The sequence below is a fragment of the Thunnus thynnus genome, chromosome 22, assembly GCF_963924715.1.
Source record: "Thunnus thynnus chromosome 22, fThuThy2.1, whole genome shotgun sequence".
Classification (NCBI taxonomy): domain Eukaryota; kingdom Metazoa; phylum Chordata; class Actinopteri; order Scombriformes; family Scombridae; genus Thunnus; species Thunnus thynnus.
Genome location: NC_089538.1, coordinates 7,676,125 through 7,698,681, shown reverse-complemented (window position 1 = coordinate 7,698,681; position 22,557 = coordinate 7,676,125). Strand labels below are relative to the sequence as shown.

General features: G+C 43.7%; 1 protein-coding gene across 7 annotated transcripts in view; it reads right to left on the bottom strand.

Annotated features, from left to right (window-relative positions):
- kdm6ba (lysine (K)-specific demethylase 6B, a) overlaps positions 1–22,557 on the bottom strand; it is a 103,333-nt gene that overhangs the window by 13,245 nt on the left and 67,531 nt on the right. For 4 of the 7 annotated variants that reach the window (XM_067579216.1, XM_067579210.1, XM_067579215.1 and 1 more), the window contains 2 exons: positions 16,942–17,003; positions 1,700–1,786 (listed from right to left, as the gene is read on the bottom strand). The gene's annotated coding sequence lies outside the window, so the exon portion shown is untranslated. Of the gene's footprint in view, positions 1–1,699; positions 1,787–11,211; positions 11,673–16,941; positions 17,004–22,557 lie in introns of those variants that run through there. The other 3 variants (XM_067579212.1, XM_067579213.1, XM_067579214.1) reach the window with 3 other exon arrangements.

The following is a 22,557-nucleotide window of genomic DNA, read 5'->3' as shown; positions in this document are numbered from 1 at the left end:
GTGTATGTGTGTAAGTTGGAGAGCTTGCCAGCACAGAGGGGAGGGTGTAAGTAGAATATAGGGCAGTGGAGAGCCGGGCAAAACTGTGACTGCAGAGGAAAAACTGCATGAAACTCGCTTGCTTATTTATAGCAAGTTCTCACATTTCAAATGGCTTCTCCTCTAGTTAGGACATTTCCCTCGGGTAACATTAGCATAACTTAAATGCACTTGAAGTCTTACATTATGAAGGATGTCTTTGTCTGTATGTGACTTGTTATGTGTCAGGCAGCCTGTAGGAGGTGCAAGTAAACCAGTCAGTACAGAGAAGGATTATTACAGAGGCCCAGATGGCTCAGTTGGGGAGCTCACCTATGAGGACAGACCTGGGGTTACTGTAATCCTTACTATGGGCCTTCTGATAAAGCGAGACAGAGGGAAAGACTGCGAGTGAGAGGCCTTGGTCATGTGCCAAGTGTGTGTGTGTGTGTGTGTGTGTGTAAGTGTATGTGGGTTGGAAGCAATGCCAAGTGTGCAAGCTGCATGTCCGTGTCAGGCTTGTGCATGTGAGAGAGAATATTGTGCACTCTTTTGGTGATAGTGTGTGTGTGTGTGTGTGCTGCAACGATCTGAAGGATGTGTGTATAAAGTGTGTGTGCATGCCCGGTGGATACACTAAGGTTTAATCTCATTACGGCAGGCGTGATGGAGAGGGAGAAGGGGGGGGGGAGGAAGGGGAGGAAGGGGGCAGCAGCGACAGACGGCCCGAACAGGATGGAAGGATAGATTAAGGAGAAAAGATGGTGATGGAGAAGAGGGAAGGGATGGAGGGAGGTGGAGTGGAGTGGAAGAGTAGGAACGGTGCCATGAAAACGCCCACACACCTTCCCACACACCCACATATGCACACTACACATACGCTGAGGCTACACAAAGGAAAACGGTTGAGGGGGAAACGCATAAAAGAAGCTGAGAGATAACTCCCTCCCCTCCCTGCCTTCTGAAACACCGGACACACACACACACACATACACACACAACACAAAAGACAGAAGGTGTCAAGGTACAAAGAAGTCCACGTTTCAAAGTACTTCAATTTAAAAAAAGACAACAAAAGAGATCCCTGACAAAACCTGAGGTGCATGCGGTCACACCTGCACATTCACCGGCGCTGTTAAAAACTAGTGAAACATCTTCTGTTGAAGTGAAGATTCAACATAATAGTAACAAGTTGTTCAATGCCTTTCCATTAGCTCAGCAAGAAAAAAATAACACGGCAGCAAGTCATGTATAATGCATTAGTCAGCGAGTACGTAGCCTAATGCTAACAGACACACGGGTTATGATTCACTTCTCTTGCTCAACTCAGCACTCATCCACCAGTTTTCCCAAATTAGCTCTGGTCATACGCAAGTCTTTCCTCCCACCGGTTCCTCTCCTCTTCCTTTCTTCCTCCCACCAACTCTGAATCTCTCTCTGTCTCTATTTAAAGCCCAGTAAGGGATATTTCAATCGCCGTCCGCTTTTAGCTTGTCAGGAGGGCTGCTATACAGTGACACATACACCGCCCTCTCTATCTCCTCCCTTCTGCTGCACGGGGATCATCATCCAACAGGCGCTGCTGCTATGTGAAGATAGGCTGGCAGAGAGGCTGGTGTTAACTGTCAAGACCGCTTCTGACATGCTTTAAGATACAAACACGCACTCGTGCTGAGCGTACCTTTTAGAGTAGCACCAAGTTATTGATTCACAGTTGTGTTAAGGCTCAGCTTCTGCTGCCAATCATCTCTCTGGGGTCTCCTCAACACTGAAAGACAGAGAAGACAAAAAAAACATTCATGTCAAGCTGTCATAAAAACGACATGAAGCCAAGCAGACACAATACTCAAAACTACAATGCACAGCAACAGCCTCGCCTCTCATGAAGCTTAAGTCTCAAAGCATATGATATAATTCAGTCGTGAGAGCGGTCCGAGCTTTCAGTGTGAGCCAAGGACCTCTTCACCCTGCTAGACAGTGTATCATCGCTACCCTCAACCCCTCCTGGTTTCCCAACTTCTGAGGTGACGCATAGTTTCAGAACAGTGTGTTTGGAAAACCTGAGGGAGGCTCAGAGGCGTGGGGGTAAATCAGCAGGGAGGCTGACACACTGGGAAACGAGGGGGTCTCTTGTTCACTCGCTCTCCCTTTCACTTCTCACACAGACACAATGGTGAGACTGACTGCTCAGCTTAACAGGCAAGCAGGCGCACAAACACGGCTGATCCCGCTCTAACAGGAAGAGCCGGGTGGGCTAAGTCAACTATCATGTGTGAAAGAGAAGCGCTGGGGAAACATAGTGAAGAAAAAAAAATAAATAAATAAAAACACATGGTATTGTAGGGAGAGGAGAGCGTGACAAAGGAGGGGGGGAGAGGTTTGAGTTAGAAAAATGAAGAGAGAGATATGGATATAGATGTAGCAGAGACCCAGTTGTGACTAGTCAGTGCAAACAGGGACACAGTGGCGAGGTTTTAATTACCACTTTTATAGAGGGTGTGTGTTTATGTCTGTTGTGACCAAACGGTCGTCTATTCCAGTTGCTATCTTGGCTATCACGTTGCTCGCAGCACAGTGTGAGAAACTCAGTACTCTGAAACCAGATAGTGTACACACAGACTGCAGACAGTGTTACATACCAGCTCAGGTTCTATCTGATGATACTAAAGTGATAAAATGCGGCTGTCCCAGTTATGACGTCTATCTGACAAGGAGAAAGAGTGAAAGTTTGTTTATTCGAGCGTAACGCACTTTTCATTTTTCGGGGAACCCCTGATGACTCAATCTAAAAGGGAAAAAGGGCTTACCCCAAGCCGCTCCACGTAAACTCCGCCCTCCTGGGACACCACTGACAAGTCAGGTGACCGGGGGCGTGTTTCAGCCACCAATGTGAAAGCAGTGGGAATTTCTCGGACTTTGTGACGTCACTTCTGCTTCCTATGCAGCATGGGTTTATTGTAGGCGCGTGTGTATGTGTTTAGATCGGCAAACAGGATGTGATGCGGGGAAGGGGGGGGAGTTTCATGACCAAGAGAAGAACCAGACCGTAAGTTCAAGAGAAATGATGAGTCAATGTTGATAAAAGCATTTCAAACAAATGTCAAATATTTGTGTTGGTTACTCCAGAGCCATTGGAACGGTCGGTATTCGACTTAAAAAAACAGAGATATTCCGCTTCAGTGACGCCCTGAAAGAGCGTTTCACCTCATTTTTACCACAACAAGATACTGTGTTTCTTTATACAGTTGAGTTCAGTATGTGAAGCTAGATCAAGTGAAAGTGAATGAAGACTTACTACTCTAGTGCTGGTCGCCTCGATACCAAAGTATAAACAGCTGTTCTATATCAATTATTACCAAAGAGATGACACAATTAACAGTTTCATCAGAAATTCCCCCCCGTGGTTCATCTTGTGCAAGTGAAATCCCCCCCTATTGACGCCAGACATCAAAGAGCTTTTCCTGTCAACACCCTCGTTGCCGTAGTTGCGTAAGTTAAGTTATTGTCACGGCAACCCCAACGATCAGCTGGGAGGCGGGGCCAAGCAGGAAGCTTTGGCAAGGAGAAAAAAGCAGTGTCAACCATCCTCAACCACACCAACCAAGAAGCTAGAAAGAAAATAAAAGGAGCTCTGTTGAAACCTCTGGTGTTTAACAAAGAAACACACACACACACACACACACGCAAACGAAGTTTGTGGAAAAAAAAACCGACCATAATCCCACGTGACACACAAACCAAAGTCACAAGCTTGTGGCAGGGAAGCTTGCTTAGACACTAACATGATTTGGGGTGGGGTGGGGTGGGGGAAGGGGGCAAATGGTTGAAATTAAGATGTTCAGATGACGTCTGTCTCTGTGCAGTGGCCTTAATTTATTCACCGTTGCCCTTCCATGCCAACCACGGGCCTGCACTGGTCCCCAGCCAGACAACCACACTGAGGCCATGTGAGGAAAATAGACTGCAGAGAGACGAGGGGAGGCAACGAGGGCATATGCTGCAAAAAAAAAAAAAAAAAAAAAAAATGTCCGCCTGGACAAGTGAAAACATTGCCAGGAGAGCAAACGTCATTGAAAAAAGTTATCTTTATCATCCTGGTGGCAGATTTTTGTGCCTATTTTAAAAATTCAAAAGTTGAGACTCAATACAAGATGGTTATGTTGATCAATACTGTCTGGGGAAAGAGCAAGAGACAGCAGGGTAGGAGATATGAACAATGACAAAGGATGAGCCTGAACACTAGGAGCTGGAGGGGGTGAACTCAGGCAGCTGGAGAGTGTTACTGCCCTGGTAAAGTCACTGTGGAGCCTGTTTGATAAGAAATGACCAGATAAGGCTAGGAGAAGTAGCAGATAAGAGATAATAAAGGGAAAGTTCTGGCAGCACCGAATTTCTAGCCAAGGACAAGCGGAAGGGCCATGCATGGTCCTCTCTCTCTCTATCTCTTTACCTCTCTCTCTCTACTCAACTTGGCCATTACATAATCAGTCCCAGATAGTGATCGTGTTCTAGAGGAAACACCGTGCATTTCTCTTTCTCTCAATCACACACACGCACAGAAGAACAGTCAGCCCCTGCATCCGTCCACCCCCGCCTTGTTGCCAGGTTCCCTTTGTGTATGTGCGCGTCCCCATGTGTGTTTGTTTGTTTGTGCGTGTGCGTACGTCAGTGCATGCCGTTCCAAGACAGTGATGCGGGCTAACTTCATCACATCCACATCCTTGCACACACACACAGAATATCAGAAGGCACCGTTCCAGGGCAGTGTGGGTCAGCCGAGGACACGGCGAGCAAACATTGTTCCTTGCACACAAAACACAGAAGCATCTGACCTCCGTGATGGACGATTATCTCCCGCTAGCATCCATCTGAAGACAACAACCCTCCATCCAGGGCGACGGAGCGCTGACCTAACCGTTCACCCAGTTACACCCAGGTCCTCTGTGCTCAGCAGTGCACCAGCCAGCCATAACAGGCCAGATAAAAGCTCTTATTATCTTTGTCTCCTCCTGACCTATACTGTATGTGCACTCCCTCATATCTGCTTTACATTCACATTGACATAGAGAGGCTGTAAAGCACAGAGGGGAGGAAGACCAGGAATCTTCACATTATACCTCTGCTGGGCTGAATCTATTTCAAAATTCAGTGGATTTTGAAACAACGGTGAGAAAGCAGAGCTTTAGCTTAGCTGCAACTGACGCCGTGTCATTTTGGCTGTTGGTGGTCAGCCTGTGAACATGCTGTTTGGCGTGTCGACACGTCTTTTTTCCATTGAATTCTTTTTTTATTATTTTAAGACATGCTTTGGCTGCAAAGCAAACGATGAAAAGCAAAATGATGAGAAGGTTGATTTCCGGGCTTACTGTGACAAAACTGATGAGAAACAGTTAGCCTACATTTTGTTTGCTTGTGGAAAAAGAAACAGAACACAGAGGAGGGGGTCTGGTAGAAAACCATGAAAACATGAGGCCCCTTTTGTCTCCCGCACTCACCACTGTGACATCTGGGCCTGTGACTGACAACACACAACTGGGTTAGTGTGGCACATCTCTTCTCTTTCTCACACACACACACACACACACAAACCAGATGCACGTGTGTGTGTGACGTTAAAGAGAAGGGAACAGAGCTCTTGGGGAGAGGAAACTGTCGTCACATCCACAGGAAGCAGGCCTCCCTGAGGGGTGTGTGTGTGTGTGTGTGTGTGTGTTTGAAAGAAAGAGACAGGGAGGCCTTGGGGAGGGGTTTAAAGGCTGAGGCTTCCTGTTGAACAGATATGCGTTTTACAGACTTTGAGACTGCGAAAGAGCAGATGAAAGTGATCTTTACATGGCTAACACAAGTCTCTGTGGATGTGAAACGAGGAAGAGTCAATTCAAAAAAACCTGGTCATGGCACGCAGTCATTGCTCTTAAAATACACCTCAGACATACAGTCATCTTGTGTGAAAAGCACGTGTATCCTACTCATGACTCACACGAGCTTCGTCAACAAAAACAAGACAGTGAACTAAATGAAAAGCCAATTACTTGGCTTGGACTCTGGGTGTTAAATGAAAAGTCTCATTTCCCTTCTTTTCAGCTTCTGGTAAGAGAGAATGACAAACATATGATGGCATGATGAGTGTGTGTTCAGTAACTCCCCCCCCCCCTAGTCTGTTATGTTCCCTGCTTCACTTTCACAGAAACTACAGAAAAAAGCATCAGTCTGGATGTCTCAACACACTTGACTAAACCTTTGTCTATTTTGCTGTAGCGACAGAAAAGGAGAATGACTCAACACCTGGTTTGTGAGGAAAGGAAAGCGGCGTGTAAATCCCGACAAACCGGAAACCTGAGAGGACGTGGGCGTTTCATTGATAACTGACAATGGCTCGATCAGCGTCACTCTCGATTTCCATGCTTGAGCAACCTCAAAAGCCCCAAACTTTTACTTAAGCCACTCCTAGTGATTATTTGCACAAAAAAAAAAAAAAACCAACAAATCTAAGAAAAGCTCTGGACAAAACAGAACAGCACAGCTCCTCTTTTCAGAAGAAATCAGAAGTGTAAAATCCCCCTCCCTCGAACTGCTCTCTCTCCAGGTGTTTCTATTCCACATCCAGGACTGAGACACACACACACACACACACACACACACACACAGACACTCTCGACCAGCTCAGAAATGCACTAAACAAGACAAGAGACTCGGCTCCCTTGGTAACAGTTGTCAGGGAAACCGGTGGCGTCTTCACTAACATTATTATTATTATTGAACTGTAGAAGCAGAGAGAGGAATTCATAATGGGGTTTAAGGGTCTTCACTGATCAACATGTTTACTGAGACACAGGGCAGCCTGACCTCACACACCATCCTCTTCCTCTTCCTCCCTAGACTCACAGACATTATGTCTCATCAGCAGTCTCTGTGTGTATTTGTGTGTGTGTGTGTGTGTGTCCTATATGCCTCAGAGTTAATGACAGCATGCGTACAGATGGCCAGTCAAGCGTTTTTCTTACAGTGGGTGTAATTACGTACCGATCATTTTGACTTCATCAGAACAACTGTGACGCAGGCTGCCCGCCGTTGTTATGACGGCGCTGTTTGTGCCTGTAGTCCAGAGATCATCCAAGGCCTGTTTACAGATTCCTAAAATACCAATGTTGATCTTGGAGCCACTTTTTCTTTTTTTTTTCTTTTTTTTCTATGAACAGGCCTACTCCCTGGCTGAGTTATCATTTATTTTGCTAGCGTGGTCGGAGCGGGTAAAAGTAGTCACAGGAGGTGAGGTGAGGTAAAAAAAAAAAAAAGGAAGAAAAATTTGTTCCAAGGTGTGAGAGTGTGTGTATAAATTTGTGTATGAGTCACAAACACACACACACACACACACACACACACAAACACAGCGTGTAGGTTTGGACAACCCGCCTTCCACCGTGGCATCATCATCCATGGCAAAGAGCCAGTGATAACAGAGAGGAAGTGAACTCAGAGGGACGACTTTCTCTTTTTCTCTCGCTCGCTCCAACGAGCAAACACGACACAAAACACCCCTCCTTCCTCCTCGCTCTGTTCGCTCAGGATGGATTCAATCTTATATCCTCCTTTGTTTCGTTTCTTGATTCTCCATCTAGAATGCTGCCATGTTTCACATTAGCGTATTGGCTGGGGCTTGTGGCTGCGTTTGAATTGCTGCCTGCTTCTGTAAAAGCTCTCAATAAATTCACTCTTCGACTTCTGGCTTAAATTATACCAATCTGTTTTTCCTTACTCTTCTCAGGTCCACCACACAGCGTAGCAGAACCTGGAGCTAGACCACAGCTGCATGTATGACCAGCATTTATAGTTATGGATGTCTATGCCTTGTGGTTGGCTGGCAGTATAGCAGAGCCCTGCTAGTCCATAGAAACTAATGAGAAATCAATAAGGACCATGACTTCATCCATACACACAGACCGCTTTTCCATCTTTCAAAACTAAAAAGACTATTAATGTGTATTAAGAGACATGAATTAACTACATATGTAGAAGCCCTTACTTGTTTAGAATTCAACTGTATATTTCATCTTCTATCTCTCCTCCACTTTTGTCTTAGAGATCTAAAATAACAAAGATAATCTGTTCACATATGGTGAACCCTACAGAAGTCAACCTGCATCCTGTTTTTTTTTTTGCACTGGCCCCCACTTTGAGAGACCAGGATCCACAACAGGCAGTCTCACGCTGCATGGTGGAATTCCACACATGGTCGACTGATCCTTGGCCCCTACCAACTTCTAAAACCTTTATCCTGCTGCCTGTACAAGCTCAGTGTGCCAAAGTACGAACAAACAGACTGGTATTTCACTGCAGAAATGAAAAAGGGGAGCCAATCAGCACTAAGACCAGCTGCCATGCACTGAATATAGTTAGTATTGTACTGTAAATACTCCTCTACTTTATGCCTATCATGTAAATAGAGAGGAAGAACAATGGCTATGATAGTGCCCCTTTAAATGTTCAGTGTTTCTGTTGATATAAAGTGATGGGAAATTCCTCACTGGTTTCCAAACATCATGCCAGCTAACACGTAGAAGAACTCGTGTTTTAACGCCTGACCTGTTGGGGTGTGTGGGGAGTGTTTGAGAAGTCATTAGCAGGGCAGATGTTGTCCTGCACCTCCCTTATTCCCTCTCTCTCTCGTTTTCTGTCGCTCTCCGGAGGAGAAACGACACTCTTTACTGGAAAGGCAGCGACGGCGCTGTGTCACTCACACACACACAGAGACAGACAGACGTTTCATCATGACATCCAAACACTTCCCCCGCCCGCTTCCCTCTGAAACACAAACGCACGCACTTGCTTGTGTTTGCTGTCGGTGAGAGCCGACAGAAGTAATCGTGACGCTGGACAGCCCCCAAAAATCTGATGGTCACACAGCCAAGACACACACACACACACACACACACACACACAGCTCTTGTTTCATCACCGTCAACTGTCAAAGTGGTGTTAGATGAGTAAGCACTTTAAGCCAGCCTACTGACCCTTTTCTCTCTCTCTCTCTCTCTCTCTCTCACTCACACACACACACACACACACACACACACACACACACACACACACACACACACACACACACACACACACACACACACACACACACACACCTCTGCTGCTTGCTCAATATAGCTTGTGTGTGTGTGTGTGACTCACTATTGTTGAGTTGGCTTATTTCCACTGTCATCTCCCTCCTGGTGTGTGAGTATGTCACTTTAATATTCCTCCAAGTTCGTCAGCACTCATAGTAGAATGGGCGGTGATTGTTCATTCATACACACACACACGCGCACAAACACACACACACACACATACACGCTCCTATTGAGATCACGGGACAAATGGGGGCGGGGGAGAGCTGAGGCAGCACACAGCCGGCCAAGAGTGTGTGTGTGTGTGTGTGTGTGTAGCGATTTGGAGCTTTAACTTTTTATAACCTCCGACATCAAACGGGGAGACAAAACGCGCTGCTGGTTTCCATGCCAATCGATCAGGCTGATCGGAAGTGAATCTTCAAAGGCTTTCTTTTTTTTTTGTTGTTTTTTTTTTGTTTTCTTCGCGACCCCATGCCAGCACACTCCGCTCTTCCTGATCTGGACTCGTTTATTGCGGGTAATAAAGTAACAAATAAGCCTCCCAGCCGGCAACAAATTCTCATTCGCTTGTCCGATGACCGGTGGAAGAAAAAAAGGTGGATATGGTTGTAACGTCTGTGGGCGGCGAGGCAATAATAAAGACCAATATCAATAACTGTTAATTATGTCCCTGGAAGACATTGCCACGCCCCCAACGACTAGACTTTGTCCTCGTTTAACTTCCTTTACCCTTGCGTTATTTAATCATAACCACAATCAGTGTGTGTAATTTCGACGCGAGCTGCCCGGAACGCACAGAGACGCACGGGTTAAACAAAGACATGCGGGTCAGCTGGGTAGGAAGGTGTGGGGACTTGCCATAAGTAAACCCCAGCTGACTCTTGTGGGCTTTTATCATCGCCACAGAGAGCATGGATCAAAATAAAGACGCCAGAAATATGTTTAAAAGTCAAATAGTCGTCTCAGTCAGTCATTCTGGACTAATGTTCCCTCCAAATGTGATAATTAGATTACAGATCACGTTGACCAAACAATACTATGTGGTCAGACTTTAGCGCACTGACTATTCCTGAAACCCAGACCTAAAGGACAGCACCAAAACACCGCCCCTCCCCCCCTAAAAAAAAAGAGAGGTGATGCAAATCACTTCCTTTCAATCCGGCTCTTTGTGTGCGTAAGGATTGACTGGGGGGTGATGGGGGTGGCAGCTATCCATTCACTTTATACGGCTGCCGACCTCAGTGCTCCTGCCCACCCCCCACTCCTACTCCAGCAGAGCTCCACACACACACACGCACGCACACACACACAATAGCGTGAGATCTCCTTACACAGGCAATTTTCTCTCCCTGTCCTCTAGTTCTCCTTCCCTTTTCTAGCCATGGGATGTTCAGGAGTTTTCAGCTCAACAATGACCAAACTAGGACCCGAAGTGTCCCAAAGCAATATGAGGATTAGGTCATCATCACTATTTCATGAATAGATGTATTAGGGGGAGTACTTTATACTCCAGCCATTGTCATTATCATTCATTTACATGGGTTAAACACTACACTGAATCATATCTCAAACAGAAATACCTCAGTGGGACAAAACCTTGAAAAAGGTGGGGGATTATTTGGGGGCAACTGCTTTGAAAAGACACCCAAACCAAATCCACAACAAAGCCAATTTACAGAAATTACTCTCATCCACGTGCGCTGGATGATTAAACATGTCCGGTAAAGATGATCAATCGTGGATAAGAGGAAAACAATTCGCAGAACTGAGACACACAGGCGTGGGATTATGGTCACCTGTGTTAGAGAGAAAAAACACAGCGAAATTCCCCCACCTCATCGATTACACATGATCAAGGGCTCCGCTTTAATCAATTACGATAATTCACTCACTGCCGTCCTGAATCGCTACAGAGCTTCTCTTAATCAACAAGCTAAACCAACTGAACCAGCAGTACACTGACATACATCACGTTTAAACTTTTCACCCACTTCCAAAAAACAACACACAAAGTGGTCAGAGACTTTTAAATGCACCGGTTCTCACAGCAGCAGCTGCTGTCCCCTGCACTCACCGTTCATTCATGTGTTCCGCTCCAAAAAAGAAAATTATTCCCAAAATGAAATATGTATCCGGTTCCTTGAGGGTTCACGGCAGCCTTTCTAGTCTTTGTATCCGCAAGTTGTGGAGCTCCGAGCCTGCAGAGAAATTCCCGACCAGCCGGCTGAGCGGAGAGCAGATCCAGCTCTATAATCCCTGCTCGTCTCCGCCGCTTCCTCTCGAAACAACCATGAAACTTGAGCCGCCTGACGGCCGGAGAGACTCTCTGATGTCCTTTATATATTCTGCGTATTATTCCGTTTTGCCGTGCAGCGACGGCCCCGCTAGCTCGGGTCTCTCTCTGAATCTCTCCGCGTCGAGCTCTCTTTTTTCCTCTGCTTTCACACACAGAAGCAGCCGGGATCGTATTGCGTGAGCCGAGCTCTGTTTTAAAGGGACAGAGCTACGCTCTCTCTCTTTCTCACACACACACACTCACACACACATACACACACATACACGCCCGTCTGACGTCACCGCACAGCCCCGGAATTCCCTGACAGCGCAAACTGGCACTAAGTCCGACTCCCTCAACACGACTCCCGGTACCTCACTACCCTCATCTCCCTCCGTCCTCCTAGTAGATTTACTTGTTTATTTTAAGACCCCCTTTTTCATTTTTATTCGACTCTTCTGTCTTTTAAGCGGATTCGTGACCGACTGTTACAGTCAGTGAGCATATTTCCTGTGAGCGTCTATTTTTGGATGAGGAAGAGTAATACCCCCTTGACCATGTTACCACAGGAAGACAGATACAGTACACTGTTAAGATTAGATTTAGTAGTACTATAAATAGGACCAGGTGTGTAGAAATAAACTAAAATTATGTAGAGGTTACATCCCACACTGTAGATTTGATATATTCCTGGTATGTAGGCTATAGGCCTATGGATTATTGATATACATTTAGATATACACTGTTGAAACTCGTGTCTTTTAAGGAAGTATGATATTAATAAACCAAGAACAACAAACTATGTCCCTATTTTTGTAAGCAGTCAGAGGGGAAAAAACTGCTGAATATCAGTGAAACACATTTGGTGTATAATGTTACATAATATCACATTATCCCTGATAAAGGCCTATGGTAATTTAGAATTTTATACCTGTCATGTATTTAGGTATGACCTTTGAACAAGAGACATTTTATCAAGTGTTTATAAGGTCACACTAACAGCATTATTAAGGTTATTAAAGTATTAATTCAGTTATAAATGTTGGTAAATGCTGTTGTTTGTAAATGGAATTTGGCTGAGATCCTCTGCAGCCCTTTTCTAGTAGTAAGTGGAGGAATTGTTTTTCACCCTGGCCACTCAAAATATGTTCCCATCAATGGTTTTAAAACTGATCTATAAAGCATTCGTAAATTATTTATTAACCATTGATAAAGCCGTTAATCATGTCTTGTAAACCATTTACAAAGGCTGCCTCATTAAAGTTAATTTCATTATTAATTCTGTATACAGTGCTGTGTCTATGCTCAAATAGTTCCTGTTCTGCATTACTTGATTAATTGAATAATTGAACAATATATAAAAATGTGATATAGTGATTTTGTAATGACATATATAACCTACCGTGAGCTTTGTGTACAGATCTTTTGCAATATGTATATATATATATATACATATATATATATATATATATATATATATACTATACTATACTATACTATATTATACTATACTATGTTTATATAGTACACAGTATGTGTTGCTGTATTGGACAGTGTAAAGTGTGATTATATAACACTATATAAGACAGACAGACAGATAGATAGATTATTTAATCACAATATAGTACACATGGCTAGACCTATAAATAAAACTTGAGTTATGAGACCAATAAATATCTTGCTCTCATCGAGGTGGTGACATTAACATCTTACATCTCATGACACAGATGTACAAGAATTATATGCTGTGTGCTTAGAAGCAGCCAACCGACATCCTGTGTGAGGTAAACAAGACTTCGAAAAACACGAACGGGTTTCTCCAAGGTTGGAAACATTTGGTTGTTCCAGCCTTTCCTGGCCAAAGTAACCATCCTGTACTCTGTAATAATGCCAAAGAGCCACATTGGTGTGACCAACAGTATGTGTCACACACTCTAAACACACACACATACACACACAGACACACACACACACACGTGTAGAGGTTATATTTAGAAAGCACTTCCTCAGCAGGACAACAGGAGGCAAAATTAGCCGCCGCAGGGAGGACAGGAGTGTGTCATGGATGATGCTGAGAGGATGACATAAGGATATACACAGACGCAGTTCACTTATGGTCACAACAATGCTAAATAAAACCCCTAAAGAACAACATAAACAATAAAATCTGAACATTATGAAACCTCTCTCTGCCATGGTGCAAATCAGTGATGCTATCAGTGTCTCACTGTCTGTTCCTCTCTCTCTCATATCACAACATCTTACTCACACTAAATTTTGAGATAACTGAAGGAACGAGAAAAGAGAGACGTGTGTCTGTGTGCTCGATGGAAACTCCTGATGAAGTAAGTGCATGGCATGTACAGTATGTACCATCAGGGTGCATCTAGAGTCTATTGTCAAGTGCCAATGAATGTTCAATAATGTGTTTTGTGTTGACAAAGAGGAGGGACCCAGCACAGTGGGGGGCTTTATGACACTTGGTGGCAGTGTGCTGTTTTGGCTTTGTATGTGTGTGTGTGTGTGTGTTAAAGGCTGTGTTGAGAAACCAGCAGCATACTGGGACACATACAGCAAGTTTATCTGTAATAACAATACAGCAGCGTTTGCAGCTGCAACTTCACATGCACGAGTGAAAGAGTTAAGGTTAGGGTGTAGCACCAATTCATCTGGTTTCATTTCTAATCAAAAGATGACACAGCATTTCAGTGTATAGTACATTTCCTTGTAAATGGATGGAAGCTGTCACAAAACTTAAGATAATTAAATTCCAGATGATATAATTACATACTGAAAAGCCTGCATCCTTAATGTTATAATAATCAGTGTGCGTATTATAATACATCAACTCAGATGGAAAGACATTTTTTATCACATCATCTGGAAGTAATTACATCCTGAATCGCTACACTCATTAAATATCCACTGCGTTCTCTATGTATGTGATACATTATCTGATTCTCACTGCTGTGTGTGTTGTTCCTTCCTGCACCAAAGTAGACAAACATTAATGCTAACGTTGCTTGTGTTACGTTCTGGTGTGTGAGAAGCAGGGCTGCTTTCTATTTTACTCAGTTTATCTGATTTGATTAACTGTATTCTCATGTCGCTACTGGGGCGTGAGATTATTACACCGTATCTTCTTTTAAGTGTGTTGACAGAGCGCCTGTTGTCTCAAGTGTGTGACTTTACCCTGCTTTAAGTGTGGCAGTGTGTGTGTAATTGCACTGTAAAGAGTGTGGCGGGAGACCATTAGCGCTGCAAAGTGAACAGGAAGAGGATTGGAGATTGATGTGGGCACGAGTGGGACTCCATTCTACCACACACACACTGCACCCCCACACACCCCCTACACACACACACACACAGCTTCTTCCAGCTGTTTCTCTCATAGATGTACTGTTCTGTATAATAAGAGTCTGAGAATATTAAATGTATGTTTGAGCTCAATCCCCGTCCTTCCTCTCCCACAACAAGGGAAGTCTAGGCATTAGAGTCTGTCCTGGGGGTCCCGAATGTGTGTGTGTGTGTGTGGCAGAAAAGGGACAACAAGGGGGGGAAAAAAAAATGTGGAGCACTGTGTGTTTAAGTTCTTATAACTCTCATGCATAGCTAGCAATCCTGTATTCGTGTGTGTGTGGAAGGGAGGCAGGCATGTGTGTGTGTGTGTGTGTGTGTGGACTTTGTGTGTGTAATTAAAGAGATCGGGGACAAGGACGGCTCAGTTCTCACACTCCAAATATATGTATATATATAGCAGCGCTCCCATGGGTACAAGCCCCAAGAATTCCTGTCATACCAGCCCCATACACACACACACACACACGTTTAAAAAATAAACACATAATTCTGATGAGGTCCAGAGAGAGAAAAAAGAAAGAAAGTATGCATGTGAGCCGGTGTGTGTGTGTGTGCTCTGCAGTCGTAGGAGACTGTGTCCCTGGTACAGATGGTACTTCTCAGCCTCTGATACGTAGGATTGTGTGTGGGACTGAGTGTGTGTGTGTGTGTGTGTGTGTGTGTACATGTGGCATACCGTGAGTCAGCCTTTTGGGTACACTGAGAGACCGACAGACACGATAATAATCACCTCCACGCACATACTCACACTACGAGGAGACTGGGGAGAGCCACACAGGCAGTCAGACAGACAGACTGGCTTAGCACACCCACATATATAGCAGCCATGTAGCCGGCTGAATAGAGCACTACAGCCGGGATAATTAGAGCCCTTATTCAAGGAGAGAGCGGCCGATAGGGAGCCCGGCTTTCCCTCTACTTCCTCAAACAAGCGGCTAATCCTTACTGTAGCACTATGATAAGCTAAGCACTCCAGCCCTGCATAATATTCTCACTATCACAAAGTTATACATAGTGAAAAGTAAACTCCGCTTAGAGGAGCTTAAAAAGCTCGGACGGCTGTTAAAGGAATACACCAAGTTTTTAGGAGATGGTCTAATTGGTCGATTTTCCTCTAAAGAGCTGAAACCAAAATCATCCATGTGAGCCTGGTTGGTAGATCATTGGCTTTAGTGCTACATGCTAAGACTTTAGCGCACGCTTAGGCAACAAACCTTCAATAGCATGAAAATGAGCTTGTAGCAGCTCTGAAGCTAAACTGTGACAAAGCATAAATGACATGGACTAAGTCTGGCACTTTTGTGTAGCATCAACTAATAGTTATTTTCACTATTTATTCATCTGGAAATGATTTCCTCAATTAATCGTTTGGTCTACAAATGTCAGAAAATAGTGAATTATGTCCATCGCACTTTCCTGAAGCCACAGTTGACCTATTCACACTGTATGTTTTGTCCAAACAAAAGTCCAAAACCTATAGTTAAATAATGAATTTCTGGGCTTTTGCTTAAAAATATCTTTTAAGACTAACTGATTATCAAAATTGACTCATGCAGCTGAGGATAAACTAGTCGATGAATCATATTTCAGCTTAATTTGTACTAAAACAGTGACAGCTATTTGCTTGGTGTATTGCTTTAACACTTGTTTTTTAACAGAATGAGCAAGCAAATGTTTTTGAACTCTGATGTGGCTTTAAAGAGCAAAGATTTGAGAGTTTGATATCTGATTTTAAAAGTACACAAGAATGTGAAGACAAGGGGTTGAAACTAGTTGAAACTGTATGTGAGTGATTACAAAAAGGATCAGCGGTCTAATCACACCCATGATTTCACAACCCACTACCTTCTTAACAAATGAATGTGCGCGTGTAATGTACACTCATTCACTTTCTGTTTTCCTCCTACTCCTATCTTACTCATGGTCTTTTGTCTCATGTCATTCTGCTCCTCTGCTTGTCTTATCTACAGTCAGTGCTATTATATAACATTTATGGACGTCATGTATCGAGTGCTTCCAGTTTTTGAAGAAAAACATTGAAACGTCACATCGAAAAGGATTCAGTAACTAAATCACAACTATACAAGTAAACGATTAACATTCCGGTTTGTTTTGTGGATGAAAGAATGACAGAGAGAAACAAGAGTAAGTGGTAAAAGAGAGTCTTACCTGGTACTCATGGGTAATGCAGTCCGTCTCTTTCAGCAGGCCACCATGACACCTCCCACCTCCTGAAACCACAACATGGAGGAACAAAGGTCAGTTTAGAGGTCAAACAGTGTCAAAAACAGCAACAGTAAGGAGTTGAACACAACATTCACACAAAGGAATCGGTTAGAAGGGACTCATGTCGACCTAGATTCCCTTTCATGTCTGAAAGATTCTGCTTTGAAACATGATTTTGCTATTTTATTTAATAACTTTGCTCACAAATGTGGTTTAAACTTGTACTGCAGTGAGTTGAGGATGATTTGGCATTTCCATTTTCACCTTTTGTCAAGGATAGGTCAAACACGTCTGTGACATTCCGATGTGGGTTGAAGCAGCGGTCAGCAATTCATCAGCATTTTCGTTAAGGGTTAAACGATTGACACCTTGTTTCTGCCTACTCAAGACCACCAGAGCTCATCTTTTATTTAATCCCCTTGCATTCGTGACGTTTGCTGACTGTTCTGTGGTCATGATGTTATTGATATGTCATTCTGTGCGGCTTATGAAACCACATTGTGTGTGTGTGTGTGTGTGTGTGTGTGTGTGAGTGAGTGTCAGCCAAAATGCACAGCAGGGCTTGGACCAGTGCTGTGGCCATCTGTGTATGTGTGTGTGTGTGTTCCTCATGTACCGCCTGTTCAGTGACTCAAAGTGTCAGTGCTGGGCCACATGACTGAGAACAGGTGGCACTCTGGTGTACCTCCCCGCCCCCAACACACGCACACACACACACACAGACACACATCTCCACTTGCACCCTGAGAACACACAGCACCTGCAATGGTGCTCAAACATTAAAGCATGGTCACACGTAAATGCACCACACACACACTTTCTCAATCTCTTATATACTCAAACACTCATACGTGGAATATGCCCTTTTCACAGATAGTTGCGGTTGACACTAGTTGTGACTTAAATGTCACCACCTCTCTCCTCCTCCTCTTCTTCACACTTCAACGTTCAATGTAACCCATCACCTCGTCCTCCCTTTACTCCTTTCGTTCTGTAACATGTGACTTTCGACCTACAGAGACTGACAGACACCGTGTCACACTTCGCTTTAACTTAGAAATACATAAACTTTGATTGTGCTGTTGGTCAATGTCCGTGCTAAAACGTTAGCACCAAACAGCACGGTAAATGATCTACCGCAGGGTTTAGGTAGTCTATGATCTTGTTACTAAACATGTCAGCGAACCGCAGGACAATCCTTTTCACGCTAAAAACCTCTTGCTCTTTCATTCTCCTCATCTTTCACCTCTCATTCTTCTGTGCTCCTCTGACATTCTACCTGCAGGGCTGCAACATCAAACACGCCCACACATGGCACCTTCCATATGTTTTTCTATTGAGTATGTACACACACAACCGACACAATATACATAGCCTAAGGCAGGTTGTGTGCGCATGTGTGTGCGTGCATGTGTGTGTGTGTGTGTGTGTGTGTGAGAGACAGGTTTGTCAATAAGAGGCAGATATAGCTGGCTCAGCCTTCACTGATCTCGCAGCCTGGTGGTTAAGGCCCCCCAACCTTTGAACTCAAGGTCAAAGGGCATACCCCCTAAAGGGCCACAGCTGGCCTCACTGTAAAGGTGGACTGGCTGTGTGTGTGTGTGTGTGTGTGTGTGTGTGTGTGTGTGTGTGTACTTAGGTGGCCCAGAGAAAATGTGTGTGCATTCTGAGCAGGGTTGCCTTAAAAGGAGGTCAGTGAGAGCATGTTGGAGGCTGATTTGTTGCAAGGGTAGAAAATATTTTTCATGACACATCGAATAAATAAATGTCACAAGCTTTGATATGATCATTTGACTTTGATCGATATCAGGACTGTGGGGAGAGAAACGGCGGGGGCCAACAGTGAGAAAGATAAAGAGACTGAAAGACACGTTATTAGAAGGAAGAAGGAAGTGTTGCAAGAGAATTACAGAATTAAAGATAAAGTAAGTGAAAATACACCTTTATATTGATATTAAAAAGGTTACAGGACAGTTACAGATGATGAGAAACAACATATGAAAGTGATTGTGAGAGATATAATAAAAGGTTGAGTGAGATAGATAGATACAGAAAGTGGTTTATCTTTTGTCTCTAAAGGTTAACCAGTGGGAGCATCTTCCTTTGACATTAACCAGCAAAGAGAGAGAGAGAGAGAGAGAGAGAGAGAGAGAGAGAGAGAGAGAGAGAGAGGGGTGGAGCAAAAAGAGACTCTGCTCAGAGGAGGAGAGTAGAGGAGATGAAGAGGCAGAGGGAGGGATCAGAGGAGGAGGAGGAGGAGGGAGAGAAGGCCAGACAAAAGATGAAGAGGGAGGAAAAACCAACACAGGGTGGGACAGAGATAAGGAGAGAGTGAAAACAGAGCAGGTCTAGTTTGACAGAGAGAGATGGCGGAAGGAGAAAAAGAGAGAATTAAGTGTTTGTATTGTGCAGACATGTCAAACCAGGTGTTCAGAGTGAAAACAGCACCGTGTTAAAAAAACACTTGCAAGGTTGTATCGGTGGTGGTGTGTCGCTGAAGGTACTTTAAAGATGAAATACGATCTGACGCTGCAAATAACGATTATTTTTCTTATCTGTTCATCTGCCAAATTGTTTTTTGAATTGATGGATTAATTGTTTAGTATATGAAATGTCCAAAAATACCCATCAGAGCTCAAAATGACTTTGAATGACTTGAAATGTCTTGTCTGAAATGCTGTTTGTCTCCTTCCACTCGCCTTTTTAGCACTTTGATTGTTGCTCTTCTCTCTTGTATTTCTTATGAACTTGTCTACTTCCTGTTGTTTCTTTCTTTCTGTCTAGACTCTCTCTCATTGCACTTGTACCTGGTCAGCTACTTGGGAGTTTGTCGGAGTCACTGTCCTCTAATGCTTGATTGCCTTGGCCTGCTTGTAAGTTGCTTTGGATAAAAGCGTCTGCCAAATGACAAAATGTCAACCTCTTCAAATTTATTTGGGGGGTTATAACGATATATAACAAAGAAAAGAAGCAAATCTCTTTCATTATCATGAAAATGCTAATTATTTTCCTGTTGATCGATCAATGGTTTCGGTTCTAATACTATGCAGGAAGTCCTGTTTGAGTGATAGTTCAATGAGTTTGATGGCTTATCACACCCCAAAACACTGCAGATGGTTTGCAATGGTATGAAGAAGAATTTTGGATTTTACAACTCTTGACAGTTATGACAGTTTTATCCATTTTCTTACTAAAAGAGCAGAATTCTCCTGTTCACATTACAAAGTAATCTACTAGGAATGTGTGTTTGCATGCACTTGTCAGGCCAGCACGGTGCGATGCCAAATGATTGTTGCATTGCGCTGGAGCAAAAGTTGAGCCTGTTTAAATTTTTTGCAGAATGACGGTGCGTTTTTTTTTGGTTTTTTTTTGCTGGAGCCCTCTGAATTTGCAGTCCAACTGCGTAAACATAGTGCTCTCATTGAAATGAATGAGATGAATGAGGAGGCTGCATTTTTTCACGCAGTGCTAATGTCTGAACATGGCTCTATAGCTATTCAGTTTCAATGCTATTGTCTAAAAATGGTCTGTTTATTAACACAAGGTTTCAGTCTGACTGACCTACATGAGGACTATGAACAATCACCACAGCAGTTATACATAAATACGTACAGGTACTTATACTGTTTACATGCTAAAGTAAATTATCCAACCTGAAGAACACAAAAATCAGGTCAACTGACAAATTAAACACCTTGAGAAAACACACCAGGTCAAGGAAAAGAGGGCATCGTTACTCAAAACTATAAAACATCACACACACAAACGTGCTATTGTCTAAGAAACAACAGACTACACACCCAGGTGTCACACCTCCAAAAACACACATCCTGTACAAACACACCTAAACCTAACGTACAGTATAAGCATAAACTGAGCATACTGTGGGTTTACTATGCATATTAGTATGCAAACCATACAGTAGGCTCTAAAAGACTTTACTGTATATCCACACACACTGTGCATATGCAAGTAGATACACACACTCCTCTCGCACTGATGGAAAGATAAATGTATGCGCACCTACTGTACACACTTGAGAAAGCTGCTAATCTGACACCTTTGTCCCTTTGTAAAGAAGCCCAGTCTTATGGCTTTGCTGCATGCTGTACATACTGACCTAGTGTACAGTAAAATCCTTAGCATGTGTGAACCTGCATAGCGTGAATAGAGTGGTCGTGCTTGGGCTGCTCTAGCCCTTACTCACTGGTGATTCAGTAGTTCTCTTCAAGTTAGGACAGCAAGCTTCATACCTGTACACACACACACACACACATACACAATAGTAGGCTGTTGCAGAAGTGGTTGTAAATGATAAGGTTTTCTTCTTCAGTGTGTCTTTGTCTGGATTCTCTGTCTCTGCATAGTCATTTGGCTGTTATGCTTGCTGCATTGTGTGTTTCAAGGCAGTGACTCAGGACAGGACAGGTTCAATTCTTAAATTAACCTCTGGCAGAGTAAGCAGCCAGGGGGTGGATACTATAATGTGAGTGCTGATCAGCATGCACACATCAAGGAGCTAATACTGAAAAAGGCCACTTTGGGAACAATTTCAGATCTCTGTGGAATGCTGTCACACCACATCCTGAAAATGTGTTTGTGAGTTAAGGATGTGGGTAGATAAGGGAACTTGTTGTAGAGTTGTTTGAATTCAATTCAAGTCCATTTTATTTATATAGCACCAAATCATCACAAAAGTTGTCTCATGGCACTTTTTACATAGAGCAGTTCCAGACCGTACTGTTTTACAGATACTCAACATTCCCCCATGAGCAAGCACTTGGTGACAGTGGCAAGGAAAAACTCCCCTTTAACAGGAAGAAAACACAAGCATGAATGAACAAAAGAGGGAGGTGGTTACTTGTCTTATGGGTAGTGGTCAACTGATCGATTATTTGGGCCGATATCTGGCATTTTGAGATAATCGGCATCGGCTGATGCCTGCGCTCACAAGGCCGATAAACAAAGAATGTTTGCAGACACATCTGCAGGCAAGCTTGCCAGTGTAGCTGCTGTGTGAACGATGACGTCAGCGGGTGCTGTCTAACTGTGGACAGTGCAGATCTATTGCGATTCCAGAGACTCAGATTGAGATTCGGGTGAACGAGGCCTGGCATATATTGATGGCTATTGGGGAAACCTCCGTCGGCCTCCCACTGCTTTAGAAATAAAATGTTTTTTACATGAATCGCTTCAAAAGTTTGTTTGAGTTTGAACGATAGTAAACACAGGAACTAGCCGCCTAGCAGCATTATGGCTAACTGCATAGGGAACTACATCCAAGGCACGTCGGTTTGTTTATGTCTGAGGCTGTGGATAGCTCAGCGTCTGTTCATGCTAGAGAAGTATGGATTACAGCTGGACGATAGAGACTGACAAACTGTAATTCCTCACACAGTGTTGTAATCGCATATTTCTTACTGTGTGGAGCTGAACATTTGGTCCAGCCGGCCTCACTCTTTTCTTTCAGGTGATTTTGTGGAGGTGAAACAATCTCCAGGACGACAATATTGACAAACACTGTAGATCCATGTGTAGTAGTTACACAACTGGGATTAC